Below are 12,026 nucleotides of genomic sequence, written 5' to 3'. Positions count from 1 at the left end.
CTGGCTTTATGTCGACTTTGCTCAATTTCACAAATATTTCACACAAAATCTAATTAAATCCGTTTTCCATTTTCAAATGATTTAAATACTCTGCCCAACGATTTGTATAATATAGTCGGTTTTGCTTTGAATAAATATGCTAAACAATTATTGATGAATAATTATTTAATTGCCTCAATGCCTATTTCTCGTTTGGTATGCAAATTAAAATCATTTTGCTAGCACAACTTGTCAAAGTCAGAGATTCAATCAAATCGAATCGTAGAGCTTCCTACATGAATTCATTTCAGTTGTAGTGAAACTAGTTTCAAATACATACATATATATTTATATATGATGTATGTATAGTTATTTCAATATCTGTTCTCGTAAACTTCAAATGAAAGCGCAAATTCCTTTGATTGCAAATTAGTTGAGCTTTGCCAATAAATATATTAAATTAAATTTGGTCGGCTTTTATTTAAAGACAATTTGCATGTATATAAGTACATATACACATATGTATATAAGCTCACTTACTTGAAGCGTTGCTGCATTTCATATATACTAATTATTACACTAGCCTGCAAGGGTTGGGAATCTTAAGTCATCGAGAAATATTGGAAAGATTTTTTGAGCTAGTGTAATTAATTAAAAATGAAAAAATATATGAATTAAGATACAAAAAGTAATGGAGAAATATTGGAAAAAATTTAAGAATGGATATAAATAAAAAAAAAATAAATACATAAAAAAAAAATCGTTTTCTGGCATTTTTTGCTAGTGGGGCAAAAACTATTCAAATATCAGATCTGAATTGAAAGCATTTCACAGTAGAACCTTTATACAATATATACAATATATCGCTTATACAAATATATACATTTATTGTTATACAATGTATATACATATATCGTTGCAAATCGAAGCAGTAAAAGTGAGTAAAATATATATGTATATTCAAATTAAAATAAGTTCCCAACGAAATATTGCTTCTTTTCTTTTTTTGCCACGCCTTACTTTTGCTTTCTCAACCTTGGTTACATAACCCCGTAGGTTAGTGTTCATCTTTAATGGTATCATGTTAAATGCAACTTATATACAATTATTAGATTTTATTACCTGATATATTTGATAAACCAAAATGATAATATCTAGAGGCAAATTATTGGCATTGAGCGGTTGTCCAGGCAGCGTTAAGTAATTAAAGGCGGTTAAATCGAACGTATCTCGAATGATTAGCAGTTATTTATTATTTTTGGGTATTCGTAATCGAAGGTAATTGATTTTGAGTTATTATGTAGTTGAGTTGTTGTACGTCAATATTTGATGAAGATAATTGGAGGGTATGAGCGAGTGGGTGATTCATTGGCTGGCTGGATGGTTGCTGGTGGTGCGGTTGATTTAGTGGTGTGTATGTGTGTGTGTGTGTGTGGACTTTGCGAGTGTGGCGCTTAATGCACTAAACACAATTTCACGTATGATTGAAGGCAAATAAATGACTTTGCGTTTGCGCTCAAATCATGCGAGGCAAACGCAGCCCACTTGAGGCTCTTGTTCTTCTTGTTCAACAAATTAGTGGGCAGCCGACCGTAAAGTACGTATACGCACCGAGGGCCGGCAGCAAGGCAGCAAAGCCAGCCTTAAATCTGGCATTGAGCCCTTTGGCAACTGCACTTAGAACTTGGCCATCTGTGAATTGAAGAACGTATCAAATATGCATTTGGCCAGGAACAAAAGTAAGAAAAAAAAATACGAGATGGAATTTAAATAACTTTTTTACTTTTTCAAGCGCTGGTTATTCTCAAATGCAAGCGAGCTTATATATATATATGTATATGTATATGTATATGTATATGTATATGTATATGTATATGTATATGTATATGTATATGTATATGTATATGTATATGTATATGTATATGTATATGTATATGTATATGTATATGTATATGTATATGTATATGTATATGTATATGTATATGTATATGTATATGTATATGTATATGTATATGTATATGTATATGTATATGTATATGTATATGTATATGTATATGTATATGTATATGTATATGTATATGTATATGTATATGTATATGTATATGTATATGTATATGTATATGTATATGTATATGTATATGTATATGTATATGTATATGTATATGTATATGTATATGTATATGTATATGTATATGTATATGTATATGTATATGTATATGTATATGTATATGTATATGTATATGTATATGTATATGTATATGTATATGTATATGTATATGTATATGTATATGTATATGTATATGTATATGTATATGTATATGTATATGTATATGTATATGTATATGTATATGTATATGTATATGTATATGTATATGTATATGTATATGTATATGTATATGTATATGTATATGTATATGTATATGTATATGTATATGTATATGTATATGTATATGTATATGTATATGTATATGTATATGTATATGTATATGTATATGTATATGTATATGTATATGTATATGTATATGTATATGTATATGTATATGTATATGTATATGTATATGTATATGTATATGTATATGTATATGTATATGTATATGTATATGTATATGTATATGTATATGTATATGTATATGTATATGTATATGTATATGTATATGTATATGTATATGTATATGTATATGTATATGTATATGTATATGTATATGTATATGTATATGTATATGTATATGTATATGTATATGTATATGTATATGTATATGTATATGTATATGTATATGTATATGTATATGTATATGTATATGTATATGTATATGTATATGTATATGTATATGTATATGTATATGTATATGTATATGTATATGTATATGTATATGTATATGTATATGTATATGTATATGTATATGTATATGTATATGTATATGTATATGTATATGTATATGTATATGTATATGTATATGTATATGTATATGTATATGTATATGTATATGTATATGTATATGTATATGTATATGTATATGTATATGTATATGTATATGTATATGTATATGTATATGTATATGTATATGTATATGTATATGTATATGTATATGTATATGTATATGTATATGTATATGTATATGTATATGTATATGTATATGTATATGTATATGTATTTATATAATTTGTATAGTATAGTATATAGTATAGTATACTGTTTGACCTCATCTTAAGCGGGTGATCTTAGGACGATGCTTATTCAAATGCTCTTGTAGTCCGCAGTGAACGACTCTTCGTACAGTCTCACTGTGGGCCTTTACTTATATGTCTATAGTATTTATATAAAAGTAAAGTCAAGCCATTGCCAACTATTACAGGATATAAAAGAATTTTAGCATTACTAATAATTTGGGTATTATAAGTACATATCCATTAATTTTTCTTTAGAAATACCTCCAAGGAACTACATTAAGAGAAATTAAACCTATGTATTTCAAGAATTATCTCCAGATGTGTACATTATTTGTAGCTCCAGCTCCAGCTCCAAGCCCCATTTCACAATAAAATCAGAGATCTATCTAATCTTTCCTGTATTTTGCAAATCCAATTCAATTCCTGGTTACTTGACACAATGTTGACTTGGCCTTCTTTTCGCAAATGTCTCTCAGTTTTGTATTTTGCTCGTTGTCTTTGGCACGGAGAGGCGGTCGAGATGGGTCGGGTCGGCTGGTGGGCGGGGTCGGGCTCGGGGTCGGTTCAAGTTGGCGCGCGTGGCAAGTGGCAATCAGCAATTGACATTCGGTCCTAATTGCAACAATTGAGCGCCTTTGTCAGCCAATATGGACTTGGCTTGTGATTGAGTGCCTTTGGCTTGACTGGCTGCAGCAGCCATAGAAGAAGAAGAAGAAGGAGAGGGACTTTTCGTTTTTCTTCTCTCTCTCTCTCTGTCTCCCTTCAGCTCGTGCCTTTTTAGAAACGTAGCACTACTTAAAATTCCATGACAGCGCAAATTGCAGCAAATCAGATGGCTCGCTTAAAATATCTGAAAGGTGAGCATCTCAGCAGCTGTTGACCACATCAGACTTTGTCAATTGGGTGGGTGTTGGATTGGGTTGAGGGATTGCTTAAAGATGTTCGTGTTGTTGCTGGATCTAATGAGCCTGCGGCTAGGCACTGTGGCTTAAAATGTAAAATGTATAGAAATGCAAAGATGTATAGATGTCCTTGAAGATCTCGTCAAAATAATTTATCCTCCAGGTAAATTATGATAAATATTGTGAGAATATAAGGAGGTATAATAAATTATAATCGTATAAGCCTGAGTTTATTACGATGTTTTTCAGCAGTTATGAGAAACTGGTAAGGTGTATGTACTAACCCTATATATATTATAAAAATTATTATATATATTATAAAATGATAAAGGTGATGTTACAGTTTGTCTGCTCACAGCCATTGTGATTGGTTACAAAAGGATGCTGACAAATATGTAATTCTAGATCAGATAGATAAGTCCACTGAAAAATATAATTTGATAGGTATTTGATAGGTAAGCCAATAAAAATATATAGATATTCTAAATTTTATATTACTATTCACCTTTATTAATATTATAAAATTTAGAATATCTATATATTTTTATTGGCTTACAACAAAAAATGATAAATGCATGAATAAATATATGAAGAACGTAAAATGAGAAGTTTCACCGAATTGCCTTTACTGTATATACCCTGAATCCATTGAAATGAAATCCATATGATCACGCTCTCAAGGTTTCATAAAGATGGTCCTACTACAAGAGAAATTATTCAACTAATAAATTCTCATAATATTGCCCACACCGTGTGCCCATCCGTGTGTATGCATATGTGCTTAAAAGAAGTGCAGAATGATTATAATATCAGCTTAGAGGGTTCAGGGTATCTCTAAGTCGAACAGTCCCGACTGGAGCCTTCTTACTTGTTTATTTCTTTTTTTTTTATTATTTACATCTTTATTTTTTATTTTATTTTATATTTTATTATAATATTAGAGTTATATTTTTTAATATTTTAATATTAGAGTTATATGTATAAATACAATAAATAATATGATATGATGTCACAATCTAGTCCCACAATAATATTTATATTGCTAATTTATTTTATTTATTTATTTAATATTAATATTTTTTCTGTTATTTGACCACTATGTCTGGGGGCTGGTTGAATGTCATTGACAAATGTTTCAGCTGTCTGCAGTGTCCGTCAATGCAACACCCATGCCTCAAAGCACACAAGCCCAAATTCCGTTACTCACACAAGCCCATTAGTATTTACCATACGACTGTCTCTACTCCATCTTCATCTCCATCTCCATCTCACTCTCGCTTTCACGTCTCTGTCCCCCTTGATGGGTACAGTCTGTGGCAAAATGTAGCAGTTGAGGAATTTGAAAATGTGCCATGTTATTTCTTTATAGCTGCTGCTGCTTCTGCTGCCAGTTTTTCAATTTTGGTCTAAAATACTTTGAGGTACATGGCTTTGCGAGAGTAGCCCAGTAGAGGAGCCATCGTCCAGTTGCCTCGGCTATTGCCATTGCGCTTTGGCCTGCTGCACATTGGGTAAAAATCAACATTATTCCATACGTGACATTGCGCCAGCTGCTGCTGTAGGCGTTGTAGGTCGGTGGGTCGACGGGGTCGATGGGGGGTCGGTTGACTGTATGCCATAGTATACAATGCCGAGCACTTGTCATCTGACCTGGAAAGACGTTTAAAGAATGTTCGTGGCTGTGTACTGGGGACATTTGGAGCAGTTGGCCGTTGCCTCTGTTACTTTATGCTGTCAATTGGCAAGAATTGCATTTTGAAATCTACTCGAAGCGTTTAATTGCTATCAAATGACACGTACTCGATGTACAGTGGAGCCTCTGAAATAACTGCAATTTGATGCTTGAAAAATAAGTGAAATTTGAATAGCTACTCTTAACATACATACATACGTTTGTATATATGTGCATAAGATTTATGTATTATCTAAAATATGTAAGTAAGGGCTACATGTTATTCACTTACTTTTATACCCATATTCGCCTAGCCAATGTCAGTTCTTGAGATTTTACTGTTAAAATATGTAATAGTATCTGTACACATATATACATACTTATGTATATACATACATATAAAGACTCGCTTGCTCGTGAAATATAAAGTGGAATTCATTACGCTGCAGGCAGACGCACACAGACGTACACACACAGCCAGATACCATCTCTAACATACGCACACACACGCGAGCGTAGAGAGAGCAGGCAAACGCCTGAATAAATACACCACAATTTTAATTGTATGCACGGCATGGCGCATAATTTCGCGCATACAAGCAGATAGCCGCACAGACACACACACACACATATATATATATATATATATATATATATATATATATATATATATATATAGAGACTCACTCACATACAATTATATATAAATTTAGTCACTTGTATTCACATGGCAGAGGTGGGACAATACTTTGCGAAATTACGCAAATATAATTTACATAGGCAAATTGCATAAAATAAACTAGAGAAATGCCAAATCATGAAAATAAACAGCTCTCACACACAGACACAGAGGCCCACCATCCACTTTTAAAGTTAATTCATCAATATTTAATTAGTGCCGTTAATTGCGTGCATTTATGAACATAAGCTATGCATTGGTTACTTTCAAATTGCAGGATTTTGCTATACACATAGATACATATGTATATGCTAATACATACGCAATTGAATGAGTATAAGTGTGCGTGCTTGGCCATCCTGTTAGTTAATTTTCATGTGCATCAACGAGTCGATGCCCTTTCCCAAAAGAGATCATGCAAAAACTAAAAATATGGTGTGAGCGTGACAAATCCCTTTTGACTCAAAAGGGCAACGAGCAAACTGCACTAATGCTGGAGCTTACGCATACATGCATCCATTTGAGAGAGCAATGAGAGTAAGCATAAGAAGCAGCTGTATTGTGTGAACCGATCAGAGCATCCAACCTCTCGCTCGATCACGTTAGGATCGCTGAGAGAAAGAGTAAAGCAATACAAAGTTGAGTGGAGGCCTGAAGCAGTAATTTAGTATGTTGTGAGAACAGTTTGTTTTTGACTTCGCATTTGTGTGGGTGCTTAGTGATCCAGTGAATTGAGTTGAATTGAAAGAAAAGGACAAATCAACAAAGACGAAGGCGTTAATAAATAAAGACGGACGAAGCGAACAAGTGAAATAAAATTTATTAAGCGTAACGAAAAACAAATCAGTGGGGAATGGCATCAAATGCAAATGGCATGGCAATGGGAGAGAATGACAAGTGCCCTAAATGAGTTGTTGTCCCAAAAAAGATAGAAGTACAACAAAATAACAAAAAACACACAGAATTTGAATAATGAACAAACGAATATATATATAACCGAAGGGGAGTGACTGATGGATACCGTAGATTGGCCATTTGCCAAGGGGACGGCACGGGTCGGTTGGACGGGTAACTAAATTGCTGGCAACGGCCCCGCAAGAATTGTTTTTCGACTTCAACCAGAATTGACCAGCTGGCGCTTTTAAACGCTCTCAACTCTAGTTGGGGAATTGCCCTGTACCCCCATAGGCAAGGCTAAAAGTTCGCCGCGCTCAACACCCACACAGAAGCACACACCCACACACAGGCACACCAACGCACCTACACAAGTACTTATATACACAGACGTACAGACGGACATACATAAGTACATATATATTTACAACTACAATTCCCTGTTGACGAATGGAGGAAGCATAGAAATGAACAAACCGTTTGTCCGCGAGTGGTTGACTCGCACATATCCCGTGTGCGCACGAAAAAGAATTTTTTTGTTTTTGTTTTTGTTCTTGCTAATCTGTTATTAACAGTTATTGCTTTCATGCATTGCGTGCTTGCAGTTTTTATTGTTGTTGCAGGTACGAATGAAGAGTATTTTGATTTTTTGTTTGTTTTCATGTTTCCTCTTGTCTGGTGTCTAATATCAATCGTTCGCATTGTTAATCTATAAATAGACACACACACATGCATATGTCCTAGGATATTTTTTTTCTAAAAACTTTTTCTTTTATAGAGGTTAAACTCTATTAAAATTAAAATTTACATTTATTTGCCAACTATTAATTATTATATTGATATTCATTTTTTATCTCTTTTTTTTTTTTTTTTTTTTTTTAGAAGACTAACTATCTAATACGAGAGTTGAATGCTAATTACTGGGTATGTAATAGTCGAATATTCGCGTCTATAGCACTCTTGCCATGCTGTAATTCGTTTGGTCCGCAAACTATGATAAAGAGTATAACTTTAATGTTTGTAAATGCTTTTGATTAAGATGTCAGGTCAAAGGTCTTAAAGTGTAATTGTCGAGGAAGTCCGTTACAACCGGAACGGTTGCACACAGGAGCCCAGAAACATACAAATGGTCAAAATGGTTGAGACAATTTTCGTACATTTTTTATTTGTTTCCATTTGTGGCTAGAAATATTTGTAGCTCGGGCTCGAGCACGATTACACAAATACACAAGCGTTCATATACACGCATGTATATGGACATGTATGTATGTACGTGTGTATATGGCAAATTATACTATTAAAACTTTATCCACACGGCAGCAGACAAATGCAGACAACTTTACCAAGCATTTAGATCAGCGGTAAGCGCATTGAGGCAACAGCACGCGCCAAAGGCAAAGAACACGGACATACCAAGACAAGTGCACAGTTGCTGTGTGTATTTCACAGGATAAATATAAATGTGTATGTGTATGTGTGAGTGTGTGTTTGTGTTTGTGTGTGCCCAGTGGAAATTGCGTTAAGCGACAAAACTTTTGAAAATTTTTGGAACAGCAGCACAAACAACACGAACTTGAAAGCTACTCAAGCGTCAGTCCCAAGTTCAAACCGTACGGAAAAGCACAGATACAAAACAGACAAATACACACACACATACACACAGATATACACATATATCCAGATATAGTGATAAATCGTTACATTTGCATTTGGGGTCAGGGACATTCCAGATGGCGTCAAGTGGACACAGCTGACAGCAACGCTAGAAATCAACTCCATCCATTAGCCAAACTCGTCGAACAAACTCATATATTCGATGTCAAAGAAGCACTGGGAAAATCATTTAAAGTAACCTTCAGTAATGCCAGAACAGCACTGGATCTACTTTATTGTCACAAATATGTATCAGAAATGTAGCGAAAATTCCTGGCGACGAATACTTTGCAAATATTCGCTCATCTAATTTAAGGGAAAATCCGTGGAACAACTGATAAACTAGCTACATAAGTCATTTGTTTAATGCAGTCTTTCTTCATTTTGCCGTTAATAAATAAGTAAAAATCCCCAACTAGGGAGACCCTGAATTCGGCATTGATGATTATATGGTTGTATTATTTTATTTATTTATTTATGTACAGTTAACTTACAATGTAAAATTATATAGCTAACTTAATTATAGAGTGCTGGCTGCTGGGCCTTCGACTCTCTTGTTGAGATTATATTTGGTTGACAATTTTTGTTTTTGGGTGAGGAACTTAAGGATAATATTTACATTATTTGGTGTTGATGGCTGTATTATATTTTATCTCTAGATGTAGAGTCCCGATGCTATTTTTCGAGCGTAATTATGGATTTAAAATGTGATTATATATCACCGGCAACAGTCCTATTTATTTGAAATCTTAGTTATATGGGCAAGAAAATTAAAAATCGAAATAAATTACCAATCTTAAATTAAACTATATGCTAAAAATCTTCTTGAAATTATAGAATTTTGTAAATGGGTAAAAATTTAATAAATCTGTACAACCATCAGCAGCTGAAGTTGTAGCATCAGGCTTTAAAAATCATGTAGTATATAAGAAAAATGTATATTATGAAGGAAAATATATGGAAAGCTATCAATCCTCAAGCTTTTATAGAATAGCAACAAAGCTCGACTACATCGACTTATCTTACTCATGTTCTTCAAAAACCAATATCCTTTATATATGCTCTTCTGCCGCCCTCTGTCGACTACAGACCTTAGCGGAAATTCATTATACCCTGCGCACTCATTTCTAATGGGTATACTAAAATCGTTATACATATATTTAAATAGTTCGGTAAATTACAGACTCAGCTAAACGAAGAGTCTACTCTATAATATTGAATTGTTACTGTTGAAGGTTTTTCTTAAATGAAACACGGTATATGTAGGCGCAACGCAAAAAGTTTATTTAACACAATATTCAGTAACAAGTACACTTCTTCACGTACCGCGACGATTTGAACTTAACTAACCGAGCCGACACACTGACATTGATCTTACACAATGAACTTACTGAATGAACTTTGGCTCGACTTACAGCACGCTTATATACCTACTTCTACTGCATATCGAATGTTCTGGATGTCTCCTTATGCTTCTATGTTTGCGTCTATTTCATAATCCAGAACATTCGGTTTCTTATTCTAGAGACAAATGCGCGATCAGCCGACGACTGTGTTTACCGTTAGCTCAAATGCCCACTTGATGATGAGTTTTTCGAGATCAATCCTCAACACCCTCCCTAAAACTCAACATCTCCTTCATATTGTGACTCATGGGCCTAGAAACCCAAATCGGCAATCACCGCATCCAGTTCAGTGCAGATTGGTAGCTCTGGAGCGCACCTGTGAATTTGGTCCTGCAAATTATCCACGTTCGCCTGCAGCAGCACATTGCACTTCTTCATTGCTGCAAAGCGACTCTCGTGCTTCTTCACGCGCGGCTCCAAGTTGCTCTTCTTGGCGGAATTGGGAGCATCTTCTGCCTCGGATTCACTGTCCGGTTCTGCTTCGCTCTCCTCTGATTCGGATTCTTCTGACTCCTCCTCGGACTCTTCCTCTTCCTCCTCCTGTTCCTCTTCGGCTGCCTCCTCTTCTTCTTTGTCCTCGGCATCGATCGGGATCGCTCTCGCTCAACTCCAGCTCCAGTTCGGGTGAGCTGTCGCGTCCGAAAAGTGGATCGCTCGGTCTTCTCGAGCCATCAAATGTGCCGCCCTTATGATTGCTCCCCTTCTCACCGTAGTAATCATCGTCCTCGACTTCACGTTTCAGTGAGTTGACATATGTCTGTTCGGATGTGGGCGTGAGGTCCATGGTGGCTACAATAACATTGGAGCCATACTCCAGATTCTTTTCGCGCGACTTCTCACGCTCCAATTCCGTCTCGAGCGTACGTATTTTGGCCAAGAGCTTCTTGTTCCCACGTTCCTGCGCCTCACGGTTGCGCAGCTCCAGCGCCAGCATCTGCTTGGTGCTCTGCAAATCGTCACGCAACTTGTCGATATCGTCCAGTTCATCGGGACTCTCCTCATCGATGGACATGGTCAAGACAATGCTGGGCCTGGAGCTGCCCGCACCACTCGCCGACCCACTGTTCGCACTGTTCAGCGCATGGCTGCTGGGCGCCTCGCTCAGCATATTGACCTTGGACAGGGACTTGTGCAGCTGCTCCTCGATGGTCATCTGGCGTCCGAACTTGCGCAGACCCTCCAATATGGGCTTGCTGCGATCGTTTGTCTGCGTGGGCCTCAGTCGAACGCCGCCCTGGATTTGCTTGAGCAGTTTGTTGTGCGAGTTGTCCTTCTCTGTTTCATAGATGAATTTATCGTCCACTTTGGTCATCGATTTGCATGTCAATATGGGCTGAGATCTGTCGTTGCATGCCACGTGGCGCAGCTTCTTGCCGCTCTCCACCTCCTTCATCATCTCGGACCAGTCGGGCCGTCTGCGTGGTCGTGACTTGAGCTTCTTGAGCGTTTGCTTTTTGCGTTTCGCTGAGCACCCGCGGCGGTGGCGCTGGAACGTTACCTACGCCTATCCTCAGGGGCTCCAAAAATTCTTCATAAGTAGAATACCAATCTCGACGCCTTGACATGTGATCAGAAGCTCCTGAGTCGATCACCCACACGTCATCTTCTCTGCCGTCCCTGCTCGCAATCAATCCTTTCCTCGATGATTCACCCGATTCTCCTTGATTATTTTC

General features: G+C 35.9%; 1 pseudogene; it reads right to left on the bottom strand.

Moving 5' to 3' along the window:
- Window positions 1-10,489: 10,489 nt before the first annotated feature.
- On the bottom strand, window positions 10,490-11,811 carry LOC26528490 (annotated as a pseudogene).
- Window positions 11,812-12,026: the final 215 nt, after the last annotated feature.

The sequence above is a fragment of the Drosophila mojavensis genome, unplaced genomic scaffold (assembly GCF_018153725.1).
Source record: "Drosophila mojavensis isolate 15081-1352.22 unplaced genomic scaffold, ASM1815372v1 contig_136, whole genome shotgun sequence".
Classification (NCBI taxonomy): Eukaryota; Metazoa; Arthropoda; class Insecta; order Diptera; family Drosophilidae; genus Drosophila; species Drosophila mojavensis.
The sequence above is the reverse complement of the archived record's forward strand: the minus strand, read 5'-3'. Positions and strand labels throughout refer to the sequence as shown.